A 16,824-nucleotide genomic window follows, 5' to 3' on the forward strand; every position below is an offset into this window, starting at 1 on the left:
TGTCGGAAGTTATTATGACACCCAGTAGCAAACCAAAGAATCTGACTAATGCTCAGGTAAGCAGTACGAATATATTTATGACATTATTGCATTATTACATAACCGTAACCCTATTATTATTACGTGACAGAACATAGCAAATCATGCTAACTTGAGAAGAGTTAGGATAAAAGTTAAAGTTGGGGTTAGGATTTAGGTTTACATGCATCGGCCGCTTCTCAGCAATAACTGAGTTCGTGTTGTTTATCTTTTCAGGAAACGGATAAGTGCAATACTACACACCGCAGTGCACCGAAGAAGCCAACAAGAAAGTCCCAATGCTGTCCGGTTTTCGGTTATCCGTCCAGAGCCAAAGAGACCCAGCTGGCAACAAAGTTGGATACAATGCGAACCTTTTTGCAGATACAACGAGAGATGAAAGTGACAGACAGAGTTCCGGATCCTGCAGTTTCCACAGTCGCAGAAACAACAGCGCAACATATCGAGCATATATGGATCAAAGCGTCAATCCCATTAAAATCACACTAGAGAATTGTAGAGAAAATCAGAATGCTCCTCAGCAATTACAGAAACTTGCTAAAACCATATAAATCTAGACAATGTGATCATACACCGAGCGACTTAAAAGAATGGCTACACCGAGCGACTTAAAAGATTTGCTACCGAAACAGATCTGCAACTATTTGATATTGCAATCTGCAAATGTATCAATTTTCCAAGTTGCAGATGCAAACTTGAGCATAAGGTGCCGCCTGCAGAGAGAAGCTTCTTGAAGGACCAACGAAATCAACGAAAAATGATGATCGACGGCGTTGATGTAAGAACTACAAAGAAACTCGTGTTACGACAAAAACGCCAAAGACGAGTTGATGATTTCATGGAAAAACATCGCAAATGTATCAAAATTGATGAACAAGTTAACGATGTAAATGTTTTGGCAACGTCTGATAAGGACGACTCAAGAATGGATGCAATGGATCCGGATTTCAGTGTTACCACTGACACTACTGACAGTAAAGTATTAGATATTGATAACAAGCAGCGCAAGAAACAAATGCGACTAGAACTACCAAATGTAACTGAAATGTGCGACAGATATAAAGTTCCAGGTCGTTGTGCAGCAGCTATTGTCAGTGCAACATTGCAAGATGTGGGTCTTATACACAAGGGGGACACATCAATAGTAATAGATAAAAATAAACTTGGCAGAGAACGGCGAAAAGTCAGAAAGTGATTACAAACCCAGGCATTCCAGCAAAAACTAAATGGACTCTATTTCGATGGCCGCAAAGATAAGATCAGAGTGCAAACTAGAAAAGGCAACAAAAATTATGGACAGATTATTGTAGAAGAACATGTGTGTCTAGTTCACGAGCGAAATTCAGAGTACCTAGGTCACATTACACCTTCAAGTGGAGGAGCCGAGAGAATAACTACAGGTATCTGGGACTTTCTAAAGGAGAATAAAGTCAAAACAGAGGATCTAATGGCTATTGGGTGCGATGGCACTAGTGTCAATACCAGCACACACCGAGGTGTGATTCGTTTGCTCGAAAAGCGCCTTGGTAGACCGCTTCAGTGGTTCGTTTGCTTATTGTATGCAAATGAATTACCATTGAGGCATCTGACTACTCATCTTGATGGAGTTACGAGTGGTCCAAAATTATTTTCTAGACCCTTTGGAAGTTTACTGCCGACACATGAATAATTGCCTGTTGTACCATTTGTAGCTATAAAGTTTGACAACTGTCCTCCTGTGAATTGTGCTGACTTGAGCACGGATCAAAAGTTTTTGTTCCGAGAATCTTGTGGAACTTGTCACGTATGTCATGAGTGGGTATACACCACTATGGTTCCACATTAAAGTCAGGTCGGCGTGCACGTAAGGATCGCGACATATGTGGAGACTAATACGGTTCTCCAAATACATGAAACCGGAACTCAAAGCGATCGTTGATCCCGTAATTGCCAGAAACGTTTACTTTTGCCATTCTGAGAACATCGTGTTAGCAATGCTAGCTGATGAAAGAGACCACATCAGAGAGCTGGGCTGCGGACGGATACTTGCTGCACGGAAGGAGAACGCATCAGAAGCACTGCGACAATTTCGAGTTCCAAGTTTAAACTTCAATGCCAGAGATTACATTGACCTGGTAAACTGGAATAACGAAGACCGCTGCGAACCTCCGATGACGAAACACTTGGCTGAAGCAGAGCTACAAGACTGCGTTAAGAACAGAAACAACCAGCTTGTTAGGAGCCTGCCACAAGTTCCCTGCCACACCCAAGCCACCGAGCGACATATTCGTCTAGTGACTGAGGCATCGGCGGCAGTGTGCACTGAACAACGAGACGGACTTATCCGTTCTGGTATTGAATCCAGAAAGAAAATGAAAACGCTTGACAACAAACTGTAAAAATACTTGTACTACACAGTACTTGTGCACTGTGTAGTACAAGTATTTTAAGTATGTCAGAAAATTAAAAAACTGCATAAAATTAGTGATATTTCAAGAGTGTTGGGGCACCCCAATACCAACAAATTTATGAGCTCTACTTTTTTGTTTTCACTAATGCTACTATGGAGCAACTATTCCACTTCCTGTCAATTAAAGATTTGCAAATTTTTTTTTACAATACTTTCAGCCCATCTTAACTCCCATACGTGCGCATTAGCATTTTGCACTTATGCCAATTCGCACTTAAATCTATTTACGTTTTTGCCAATGTTTACAGATGCTTTTGGCGCACTTATTTCAATTTAAATTTATGTTAGTTTTTGCAACCGCTTTGCACCCATAACAGGTCGCACTTATGTCGCACTGATTCACGCATAGATTCACGCATGATTCACGCATAGACCTATTTAAACTTCACGCATAGACCTATTTAACGCATTTTTTAACTATTTAACTATTACGCATTTAACTATTACGCATTTAACTATTACGCATTTAACGCATTTAACGCAACTATTACGCATTTAAAGCATTTAACTATTACGTCTATTTAACTATTACGCATAGACCAATTTAAACTTCACGCACTGATTCACGCATAGATTCACGCTGATTCACGCATAGACTTATTTAAACTTGCCAGTAAAATAAAATTCATATTTATTCAGTTGTCCCATTTATTCTAAAATGATCAAACTTACATAGTCACCAAACTTATATTGTCACCTAACTTAAGAAATTTTACGGTTTATTATAAGAACTTTTTCAGTACAAATAACAAACTTAGCACATATAACAAGGGTAAAAAAAGAAACGCTGTTTAAAGTACACAGGACACTTGTATTAAACCATATGGTCTTACTCATAAAAAACCGCTTTTATTTGCGGAAAGTAATGAAAAACATTTTCACTGTTTTTGCTGTTAATGTTAACACACAGTTTAAATATTGATAAAGAGCAAATATTGAATATTTGTCATAAAAGTTGTGCTATATATGTTTTATAGACAAACTATTTAAAAAAATTGGAATGTTTTCAGAGCGTTTTTGTTTTAAAAACTATCTAACAAACTTTTTTTTTGTTCTTTTTTGAAAACTTTACAATTACGAGATCGTAAAAATAAACTGTTCTGTTTACAATGTTAAAATAAAATATCGTATAGATAATAAGAACTTCTTCAACACCAATAATAAATTTATCACAAATAATAGAGATAAAAAAGTATTGCTGTTAAAAGACCATTTCGAACTAACTCTATTTCCACATTCTGTTTACTGAAATCTATTTCCTAATAAAATATTAGACCAAGTAAAAAATTTTTGATCCTAAATATGAACAAACATTTTATCAAACTCTGTTGATGCGCAACTAAGAATAGTTTAGTTTTAAGTTGTTTTCTCAAAATCAGTTAACGTGGACTTAGCGCGTTTTGCAAATAGGCTCCTCCTACGGTGTTGCCATCAAGAAAACACTTTTAGTTGGATTACTTTTGGATACTTTATTTATAAAAAATTTCAGTTTAGCATAGTGTAATTGTAGCATTAAAGTCACATTAAACTATTATATAATCAAAGGAAAGCAGGGAAATATCCCCCCGAAAAAGTCACACCATAAAAAATCCCCTGACAAAAAACCCCCCGGTAAAAATCACCCAGGATTTTTTTCTACAGCGCATAAAATAAACGATTTATCAATATAATAGCTGTTTGTAATACAAATGCTTTATAAAACATGTTATAATACAAATAGAACGTTAAGCATACATTTTTCATATATCGACTGACAAATAGATAGAAAATGCGAGGTGTACAAACATCGAATGACAAATAGATAAAGCACGCAAGGAGTGCCGCTATATTGCCTAAGGGTTTTGGTTTGGGCAGGCAATCTATTAATTTCAAAACTATATATATTTAAAAAATTAACTTTATGCGAGGATTTTTTCCTAGGGGATTTCTTTTCAGGGGGATTTTTTCCGGAAAAACGGAGAGGAGGGGTTCCTAGAACCAATAAATAAAAAAAGTAAAAAAATTATTTGGGATACATAAATATTTAAGTAAATGGCTTTTAATACTTATTATATCGAAAGACGTACGAAGTATAAACAAAATCTAGCATATTTTTTTGTTTGAAGTTAATTTTAAGGTTTGCTAGTTTATGTTTAAATATGTGTTCATGAAATTGTTCATATTTTGAACGAATTTTTTTAATAACGTTTTCAGAATAATCAAGTTATCTAATTTTATAATTAAAAATTTTTCGGATATCTGTTTGTTGTAAAAATAAGCGCTATAATATATAGTACATTAAAACTTCCTTTTCCTCGAGTGTCATATATATTTCTATCGCATTTAAAAAATTCTTTTAAAAAATGTGATGAAACAAATCCAAATTTAAATTTTAACATAAACATCAAACTTAGACGTTTAGTGCATTAAGAAGTTTTAGCAAAGTTTCAGCATGAATGAACTTATCTTTTTTTAATTTTATTATCATTGTTATATAATGACTGAAAAATATGCGAAAAAGTATTACCGATATGATTTTGATATAATAAAAAACTAGCTGTCCGGAACCATAAAACAGTTTAGGTTATGTCTGTTCCACACCTATCATTTTTATATTTATTCTTTATATTGTTACTTTATTTCAATATTTTGTTATAAACGGTAACAAATAAATGGATTAAAAAACTTGGTGTGACATTTCTCTCGCTGTTTTTTAAAATCAAAAGTTTCTTATGAAGATTCCCCCTACCCCCTCCCTCTCCACTCGTATAATCAGCAGGTGAGAAGAGTTATTTTAATTAAAAGTAATCAAGATTTAATTCAAGAGCTTTTACCAAAATAATAAAATGCAAAACTAAAACATTTACTTATATAAGTATATATACTTTTTGAAAAAACAAACATTTTTACACATTTACTTAGAAATTAACAAAATGCAACAATAGTAAACTTTTTTGACACTTTAAAAGTGTGTCATTTATTTTATATCTTGAAAAATAGTCATTCGATTATTAATTTAAAAAATATAATTCAAAAAATTAGTGACCCAAAATGGTAGGTCTATACGAAACAAACCACTATTACACTTGTTATTTAAAGTTTAGTTCAATAGGTTTTTGCAAATGGTAAAATATTTAATACTACAGCTTTGATATAAACTTAAGTTAAATCATTAATACTCTAATGCATAAAATATAGAAATATCAAATATAAAATGAACATAATATATAAATCATAAAAACTATTAAATAATATAACGTAAAACGCAAAAAAATATATTTTCAACAAATTAACAAAAATTTACTAATAAAAAAACATAACAATTGTCAATTTTGTTTTTCAATATTTGATAAAAACGTCATACGATAAATCTTAAATAAAAAAGTAAAGGAATTATGACATAATGTAAAAGAAAAAAACCCATCACATTTAAAAATTGGAAATCAATTTACCTGTTCATTTATGGTAACATTTTGTGGTATTGAAGTGAATTCTGTTTATTGTAAAGCCAAGTAAAAAATCTGTGTCAAAGATCAAAAGTATTAACAATACTAAAGATAAAATTGGGAAATAAATTGGATTTATAGCAAAATGTTGTCTTGGCTTTTAGTAAATGATTAAAAAGAGTAAGTCTATGTAATAAAAGTATCTAATATTTTTTTATCGATAATCACCACGGGAAAGTAAGCCAAGTTGTATATCAACGCAAATCACAAAAATAACATCAAAACAATACCACACAAAAATAGGAATATATCATAAGACATTTCTAAGTACACAGCTCGGCTGGCAAGCCTAATAACCATACCTCTAAGGTTTCTAAGTTGCACTATTTTTTAAGCATGGAAACAATATAATATAAATATATATACAAGCTATAAACAAATATAATTCTATATAACAAATACAATTGAACATTACACATTTAAACACAAATAACAATTGTAAGCATATATGACAAACAGGACTGTCCTTAAGGAGGGGGTGTAAAGAGTTTCCCTACCCCAAAGCTAACTTCCAAAGCAGATATAATGCATTTGAGCTGGCAAATTGGTACACTAGCATACAAGACGTGTTTACAACCTACAAACAATTGACTTTTAAACTTAAAAACCTAAAGACTATAATATAAATATTAGAAAATATTACATTATTTGTGTAACATTTTCCACCTACCATAGCTGAAATGTTTAGCAATTTTGAAAAACCAACTATTAAATGCTTCTTGAATATTCTTGAAATAAAATTGACCAACATAAACTATATCTAAAAAAATTGTATTGAGAAACACAATTTTTTTAGATATACACTAACTTTAGCAAATGTTTGACTTTTATTTTCATTGAATATGCCAATAAACCAAATAAACCTGCACAAGGAGAAATAGCTTGTCGGAGAAAAAATTAAATAAGTGTTTTTACAATTATATATATATATATATATATATATATATATATATATATATATATATATATATATATATATATATATGTATATATATATATATATATATATATATATATATATATATATATATATATATATATATATATATATATATACATATATATATATATATATATATATACATATATATATATATATATATATATATATATATATATATATATATATATATATATATATATATACAGTGGGCAAAATAATTATCCGCACATTAATGAAAAATAAGGTTTTTTGAAAAAAGCTCTAAAACCTTAAATGATAGAAAAAAATAAAATAAACCAATAGATAGCGCACAAGAAAACAAATAAAAAAGATACACCATCTTTAATTTTCTACCGACAATTTAAATTATAACTAACTGATTTAAAGGTTTTAAAAATTTTAAAACCAAAGTATTGTCCGTTCATTTGATTTAATAGGTGGAATTTTGTTTATAAATGATTTTTATATTAATATATTGTACTTTTAGGTTAAATAATAAATAATAAATATAAATAAACCTTTTCTTAATTATGTGGCTATGGTAGAAGGAAAAAGAAAAGAATATAGTATTGACTTACGTAAATGAGTAATTTTTGATAGAGAAAATGGATTATTAATTAGAAAAGTTGCAAAAATGTTGAAAATACCACCAAGCTCTGTTCAATATATATAGGAAAAGTATTTAAAAACAAAATTAGTGGCAAAAAATGGTGTACGAGGCAGAAAAAGATCAACAACGCCAAGAGTTGACAGGTGCATAGTTGGGAAAATTGAGCAGAATAGAAGAAAAAATGCCGTAGAAGTATTAAAAGAGCTGGAAAATGAACTAAATATTAAATTATCGCCACAAACCATTAGAAACAGACTGCATGAAGCCAATATTTTTGCACGGACGCCTCGGAGAAAATTATTCATCAGCATAGTGAAAAAGAGAAAACGGTTGCAGTGGGCAAAGGAACATGTTCTGAAGTATGATACATTCTGAGATATGATTATTTGGTCAGACGAGAGTAAATTTAATTTATATGGAGCTGATGGTAGTGCAAAAGTTTATAGAAGAGTCGGAGAAGAATATAATGTGAAGTGTTTGAAGGCAATATTTAAATTTTGTGGTGGAAATGTTATGGTTTGGGGCTGCATGAGTGCGTCCGGTGTTGGCAAAATTGAATTTATTGATGAGAAAATGGATCAACACTTATATAGATCCATATTAGAACGGAATTTGGTGGCTTTGGTAGGAAAATCAGGAGTTAGAACGGAATTTATACTCCAACATGACAACGATCCAAAGCACAAAGCTGGATCTGTAACCAGATATCTTGCTGCAAATGGCGTTAACGTGTTGGATTGGGTTGCACAATCGCCCGATTTGAACCCTATAGAACATTTATATTCGGTGGTGGAAAAAAGAATGAAAGATTGAGCTCCAAAGAATAAAAACGAGCTCAAAAAATTGGTTTTAGATGTTTGGTCATCAATTAATCAAGAAATTTCGTCTAAACTCGTCTCATCAATGAAAAATCGTTGTAGAGCATTTATTGAAGTTAATGGTGGTCCGACAAGATATTAATTAAATTTTAACTAATTTTTATTTAAAAATTAAAGTAGCGAACCAACAACTTTTTTGTTTAAACTTTTAACTCTTTTCAAATAAACTTATATAACTTTTCATATATTAATATATTTTAAACTAATTTACTTACAATTACTTTAATATTATAATATTTTTTCAAAAACTCTTAATTAATACTATCTAAATACTTTTAAATGTTGTTTTGATCAAATATAGATACTTTTCAATAATGTACGGACAATTATTTTGCCAACTGTATATGTATATATACATATATATATATGTATATATACATATATATATATATATATATATATATATATATATATATATATATATATATATATATGTATATATATATATATATATATATGTATATATATATATATATACATATATATATATATACATATATATGTATATACATATGTATGTATATATACATATATATATATATACATATATATGTATATATATACATATATATGTATATATATACATATATATATATATATATATATATATATATATATATATATATATATATATATATATATTTATATATATATATATATATATATATATATATATATAAATATATATATATATATACACACACACACACACATATATGTTTATATATGTATATATATATAAACATATCTTACAACACGCAAAAAAGCTGAAATAAAGGCCCTTGTGAATGCTAAACTACTTTTAAATCGTGAAATATTACGAAGATTGGAGATATCTGAAGTTAGTATAAGACGCATAAAAAAGAAAATTGAGTCATGGGAAGAATTGATCCCAGAACGAAAGAAATAATGCGGCAAAAGCCTATTTTCACTCCAAGGGCAGGAAGATCTTTAAAGAAAATTTGCCTTGAAAACAGATTTGCTACGACAAAACTGATAACATCACAACTCCAAGGTGTTAAGGTGAATGCTTCTGAACGTACTGTTCCAAGAAAATTATTAGATTTAGATTTTAAGGGCTGCCGCCTTGCCAGGAAGCCCAAGTTAACACCTGCAATAAAAGCAAAGCGCCTGACGTGGGCCAAACAGTTCCGTGATAAAGATTTCGATTTCTGGATATCGGTAATTTGTTACAATTTCTTCACAAATAATGCATTTAACCTTTTTCTATGAAATCAGAAGACCAGCACAAATGTTTAGTGTTTCTTGTTGCTCTATTTGACAGGTCTGCTTCAGTGATGAAAGCACATTTGAAATTTTGCAGAACAAAGCTCATTTTGTGCGTCGTCGTCACGGAGAAAAATTTTATTCTGACCACGTACTGAGAGTCATCATCAGCAAAGGGACTGGACGTCTGTACGTGGTAAATGGTATGATGAAGCAAGACCAGTACAAAAATATCTTGCAAAATCGGTTGATTCCGCAGCTCCAAGAGTGGTTTCCAAATGGGGAACCATTCATTTTTATGTAAGATGAAGCTCCCTGCCATACAGCTCGATCTGTCAAAGCTTTTTTGGCAGAGCAAGATACTCCTCTGTTGGATTGGCCGGGTAATAGCCCGGATCTGAACCCAATAAAAAACGTTTGGGAGTTGATGAAAAGAGAAGTGGCTAAAGATGTCATTGCAAACCAACCTCAACTCATAGAAAGAATAATTTACGTCTGGAATCATCATCCTCAAATGCAGGAGACGGTACAGTCCTGCATTGACAGCATGCCGCGCAGAATTAAAGCTCTTCTAGCGGCTAAAGGTGGCTTAACAAAAAGTTGACATTTAAGTATATTTATGTCCGTTTTCTTTAAAGAGTCAATAAATACATACTGTTTTTTCATAAAAATGTTTTATTTATAATGCAATATAGATAATGAAATGGATAAACAAAAAACATATATTGCACCTGGTAAATACACAATTCCTGTATGGTATTACAAAACAATTTCCATTTTTCATAAATGGACTGTATATATATATATATAAATATATATATATATATATATATATATATATATATATATATATATATATTATATATATATATATATATATATATATATATATATATATATATATATATATATATATATATATATATATATATACCCGATACTACCTCGTATGTATTGTATAGTGAGGGCACATAAGCCTGAACAATCTTACCCAATGCGAATTGCAGTATCTACATTAGGCACACAAAACTACGGAATCCCAAAATACTTTGTAAAACTAATACAATCAATATTAAACGAATACTCAAATGGATTAAAAAATTCGCAACAACTCGTTGAAAAAGCAAAATCGTGGGAAATGTCCTATGACTAAACGAAGGTATTATTTGACGTTATAAGCTTATATCCATCAATTCTCCTTAAAGAAGCAACTAAAGACTCTTAAGTTTATTAGACTCGAGAGATATTTTTAAAAAAGTCTTTCTAAAATTATCTTTCGTTTATAGTAGTTTTAGCTGAGTCTTTTAATTAAAAGAGCACTGTTTATTGAGTCTTTTAATTAAAAGAGCACTTATTTATTATTATTATTAACCCGTTTATTGATTTAAAATCATTTTATAGATACATAGATGGCAGTCATGCTATAGTCCCTGACCAAAAATATAATATACTACCGAATTTGAAAATGACAAAAAACACTAAACTTTCTATACTCGTGCATAATAAATAAATAAAAAAGTAGTAAATATGAATTTGAAATATACATTACTAACATTTAGATTAAGGCAACATCAAACTATGACCCATAAATTTTAAAAGAAATATTCAAGGGTTTCGTACATAGATCATTCAATGTATGCAGTTAAAAAAATATAAAAAATGAAATAAAATTTCTTATTTAAGTATTTGTCGAAAATGGCTACAAACAGTACAATCTCTTAAAAGTCATAAAAGAAATAAAACAAAAGAACAAAAATCACTAGTGACTACTAAAAACATTGAAAACATCAACAGTACGTATCCAACAAATTCATTACCTTGGGTACCGATATTGTCTCCCAAATTACGTAAAGTGTTTAGAAAGCCAGAATATAAAATGGTTTTCAAATTAAACTTGATTTAGAAGCAATGTTAACATGAAGAAATAAATCCAAACTACAAATAACAGCAACCCAGGAGTCTACCCTATAAAATGTCATTGCAGCAAAAAGTATATAGGTGAAACAAAAAGGCAAATAAAAACACGCATGCAACAACACAAAAAAAGTACAATAGGTAATAAAACAGAACGATTTGCATCAGCCACACACGGAGATATTGTGCACAACAAATTAACTGGGACAGTTGCAGAACTCTATAAGTCATGCTTTGATAGGAAAGTGAGGCACTTGAAAGACAGTAACGCCAATAAGCCCTTCAACAAATTGGAATGAGTTTAGATGAGGGACAATATGTGCCAACAAAATTTTGCACACCCTTTTTGACACACTTACGTCAGAAAAAGATGAAACCATCCTATTGACATAAAATAGAACTACCGTTTTAAAAATAAAACATAAACAAAAACAAACAAAAAACTTTTAAGCTGTTACAACAATCCAGCGAAAATTTCTTTTAAAAAACAAATTTAGCATCGAGAGAAATTCGTATTTATGGATGTTTTTAAAATATTAATAATAATAACAATAAATATATATATGCATGTATTTATATGTTAGTGTTAAAAAAAACACTTATCTAGCTTGGCTTCAACTTCCAGGTTCTCCTTCAGCAGCATCATTAGTAAAGTTAATATAAAATCATAAAACTGCTGAAGGAGAAACTGACAGTGGAGGCTCAAGTTATATAAATGCTTTTTTACTAACTTATTACTCTTTTTTTCTGTAAGAACATTCAGCACTTACCTTTTTATCTATTAAATACACTTACATGTTTGACATATATATGTATATATATACATATATATACATATATATATATATATATATATATATATATATATATATATATATATATATATTTCGAAATGAATTTAAAAATGATTTTAGGTTATCTTAAATCTCAATTGTATGTTTTTTGACGATAAATATATATTTATATTTATATAACAGCTATGAATATCTGATCATGTTGAAGGCATACTTTAAGTATAAAACATTTTGCAAACAAGCCAAACTTATAAATATAACTTTTCTGCACAGTTTTACAGAACATCAGATTACCGAGACTCTTAAGGAAAACAAAGTGCAAAAGCCAATTTCAAGTTTTGTTTTGGATGTTTTTCGTTTAGTAATTGGATTTTTTGTTTTAAAACTTTTGTGAAATTAAAATTTTAAGTTTTTTTAAGTTTTTGAGATTTTAAGAGCTTAAAGAAGAGGGGAGGGGAGGGTAGACACATCCTTATAATTTGATGTACATCACTACTACATGTAAAATCTTGAAAAACATAATTTTGATTGTATGTATTTTAAATTTTATACTAACTTAAAAATAAATTTATTTATGGAGTAAGCATTTGTGATATAAGGGCATGTTAAACCATTACCATCATATTCAACTCCAAACTCAATTTCAGATATCCTTTGGTAGTGTATAGTAATAAAAGATCACAAAGCATTGTAGCATAATAAGCTATTAGAAAAAATCTATAACCTGATGCCCACAAGTGTGTTTTGATATAGTAAACTGATTACCAAAAGCAATAAATCTCAACTTAACAAACCTTTATGAAAACCTAAGTGTAAAAAGGTAGAAACAAGAAAGATTGCAAACACGCAAGTTCATGTTGTTGTTTATTTCAATTTCAAAACTCAATACATGTTTGTTGATATATAGCTTTTAACCTGAACAAAATACTCGTTATTGTATTCAATAATTAATATAAAATGTGTATCCTTTAATAGCAACTGATGGTAAATAATATTAAATAAAGCAGCAAACTTTGATAAATTTATATATTTATAATGCTAATAATTTATTTTACATTATATACTCCAAAAGAAAAAGAAAATGTGTCTGTTCGAAAAAAATTAGAAAAAAAAATCTTATATAAAATGTACATCATATTTACAAATTTTATTCATAGTTTTATTATGTAATTTTTAATATAACCAATAAAAACAAGTGTTCCTTTTTTTAAATTTCTGTCAATATCTCTTGTTTATTAATATAAAAACAGAGATGGGTTATGTTTTATTTTGATGTAATATTATTAATTTTTTTTAAAATTTGCTTCTTCAAATGTAAAAGCTAATTTTGATGAAGTTATTATTATTACAAAAATTGCCATAATTCACCTTTATTTAGTTAAATTTTTTGAATTTAATACTCAGTAAAGTTTTAATGTTCAGTGAAAAAACAAATATCACTTTTTTTGTAAAATTTCCAATAGATTATTATCCAATTTATTGTTTAAATTATTTCCATTAGATTAATATCCAATTTTCATTCTATATATAAAAAAAATATTGATGTACGCCTTAGCAGCCTTCTCAAAATTTAGGTTGAACAGTAACTTTTTCAGGGTTCGTAGATTTATATGGAAGATATAAGCTAGTTTGGAAAAACATCTGTAAAAATTTTATTTTCCAAAATTTTAAATATTAAACTGTTTATAATTAACAAGTTAGTATAAAGATGCAGTAACGAGCTTAGAACATCCTCTAACTCAGCTTAAAATTTATACTTTTCATATTTTAAGTACTTTACCAGTAGTCTGGTGCAATTGCATATAAACTTTGTATCGAACACGGGCATTATATTTCATGAGAAACACATTTAGAAATCTTGCAAAATTGCACACATGCAGATTCAAGTGAAATATTTCAAGAGTTTATACATACAAAACACAATTTATAATAGCAAAAATACTCATAGCATGACAACTTATTTTGTTCTTTTTTTCTGATAATTTTCTTTTCTTTTTTTTTTACTCTTTTTTCATTAAACGATTGATTTTAACGACTTAGTTTAGTTTTTTAAATCTTTTTTTTTTCAATTACTGCAATACAAAAAATGCCACAACCATTTGCCATAATCCACTTTTATTTATGCCATCGTCCCCTTTTGTTTGGTTAACTTATTTGACTTCAAGACTATTTCTTGCTTTTAATGCCAGTGTATATATGAAACTGTACACAAATTACTGTTCTGCAGACAAACATAAATATCACTTCTTTTGTTAAATTTTAAATATTTTATAACTTAATGCAGCCTGCCAAAATTTTTATAATTTTAAAAAAGTTTTTAATGGTTAACACGGTGTTTTATTGAAGCTACGTGATAAAAAAATATATCAGACTCCTCCAAATTGTTGAAACATAGTTGAAAAAAAGCATGAAAACAAAATCTCCTCAGAGCTCATATATTGGCGTAGAACATTTAAGCTAGTTTTGCAATTAGTACAAATTTTCTTTTTTAAAAAACTCTAATTTTCAACTCTTTATAATAAACATGTAAATCAGTTTATAAATAAAGTTCTTTACCAGTAGTCACGTAAAACTGCATAAAAACTTTGTATGCTAAAGTGCTTCACTATAAGTCTCGTACAACATACTTATATAAACTATGTATTTAAGAATGCTTTAAGGCCAAGGGCATATTTTATGAGAAACACATTTGTAGATTTTTTCAAATTTACTTCAACACATTTTTTTTTTCGTTTCTTAAAATTAACAATAGATAAAATCTTTATCACCAAGATATACTTTATTGAAATTTTTCGAGTAAAAATTCTCTTGTACAAATAGATTTTAATACATTTTAAATACTCTGAAGAGTACTAAAATAAAATAAATTTCCTGTGTTAATAGTACCACATGACTTGTATTGATAAACTTAGTATATCATTACTTTGAAATTTATTTCAAAAATATGTTTGTTTTGATTTTAATTATATTTTTCAACAAAATCGCACTTGCCTCTCTTTTAAAATCAGCGAATCAGATTGCTCATTTTTCTGCCTATTCTGAGCCTGTATAGGGTTTTAAAATATGCGTGCGGGTAAACCCCCACAGTGTTATAAAATGGGTTCTAACCTTGACTTTCTGACCCGAGAAAACCCTTTTGTGGAATGATAGCCCACACTATGGGGATCACTTGGATATAAGTATTAAAATCAGATTACAACGTCCTGGCAAATTATTGACAGGGCCGTACCGAACGACAAAGGCGTGGGGGGGGGAGGGTGAAAATGAAAAAAACAAATTTTACCGACAAGATTTTTTTTTTTTTTTTTTTTTTTTTTTTTTTTTAAGAAGCCAAATTTCAGTTTTAACCGACATAAACCATAATTTTCGAGTTTTCCGTCAAAAACCGACAGAATATAGTACAAAATATAGGTTATTCCAATAAATATGAACTAGGGAAACAAAAAGCAATATTCTGAGAGTTTATTGTGTATCTAAAATGAAAATTATGCTTTAAAATAAATATTCTAATACAAGAAAAAATCATTCTAAAATGGCTCTTTTCACAAGCAATGTTTACTATTAAAGTCCACAAGGCAGCATTGCAACTTTTTACTGTATTCAGGATGATGGTTAGGTCGTTTGTACCTTTGCCAATGCACTTGAAAGTTGTGATGCATTGCCTCTGCTGCTTGTTCTGAGTAAAGTCCGAGAGCTTGGCCGTGTTTGTCAATGAAATCTTTCACATGAAAAAATACAGCATGCACCTTGGGTGTCACAGAAACATTTTGCAGTGCCACATAAGCCACTCTGAAAGCTTCAATTTTTTGTACATAACTTGGATCAAGAACGCATCCAAAACAGGCAGACACTACTGCATTGAATTTTCGAAATACATCAACTAATGGTATTGCAGCATAGCATGAGTGTTTCTCGACAATAGATTGAAGAAGATCAATATTTTTTAGCAGCTTCCTGCACTCATTTCCTGCAAAATGCCCTCCATGATAAGACTGTTGTTTAATGTGCAGTGAATCAGTCCAAAGAGTTCCTTGAGGGAAAACTTTTAGTAGGGCAGCAAAGAGATGATTGAAAACACCAATAAGGAGATGCAACTCCATTGGCGGTATGAAGTTTAAAACTAATGTGCCACCAGCAAGATCAAATACAGGAGAATGAACAACATTCATGTAATCACGAGCTCTTTTGATGTTTGATCCTGCTGCATTGAAAAGTGAGACATTCTGATCAAGAGATTGGAAAGTTCTTAATTTTCTTTGATTTAAAAGGTCCTTTGCACTTGACTCACACCAGGTGCAGGGGTGTGCACTTGAGTGTGCTTGGAGACCACATATTATATTTGCCAGTTTTAGGTCACAGGACAAAACAAAATCTTAGTCTCTCATATTGATCAATTCGAAAATTTGAGACAAATTTGAGTAGTTTTCTTGCAGGTCCTCAGAGACAGCAATAATAAGTTGCCGCTTACCTCCAGTGTCCTTGAAA

The sequence above is a fragment of the Hydra vulgaris genome, chromosome 11, assembly GCF_038396675.1.
Source record: "Hydra vulgaris chromosome 11, alternate assembly HydraT2T_AEP".
NCBI classification, from domain to species: Eukaryota; Metazoa; Cnidaria; class Hydrozoa; order Anthoathecata; family Hydridae; genus Hydra; species Hydra vulgaris.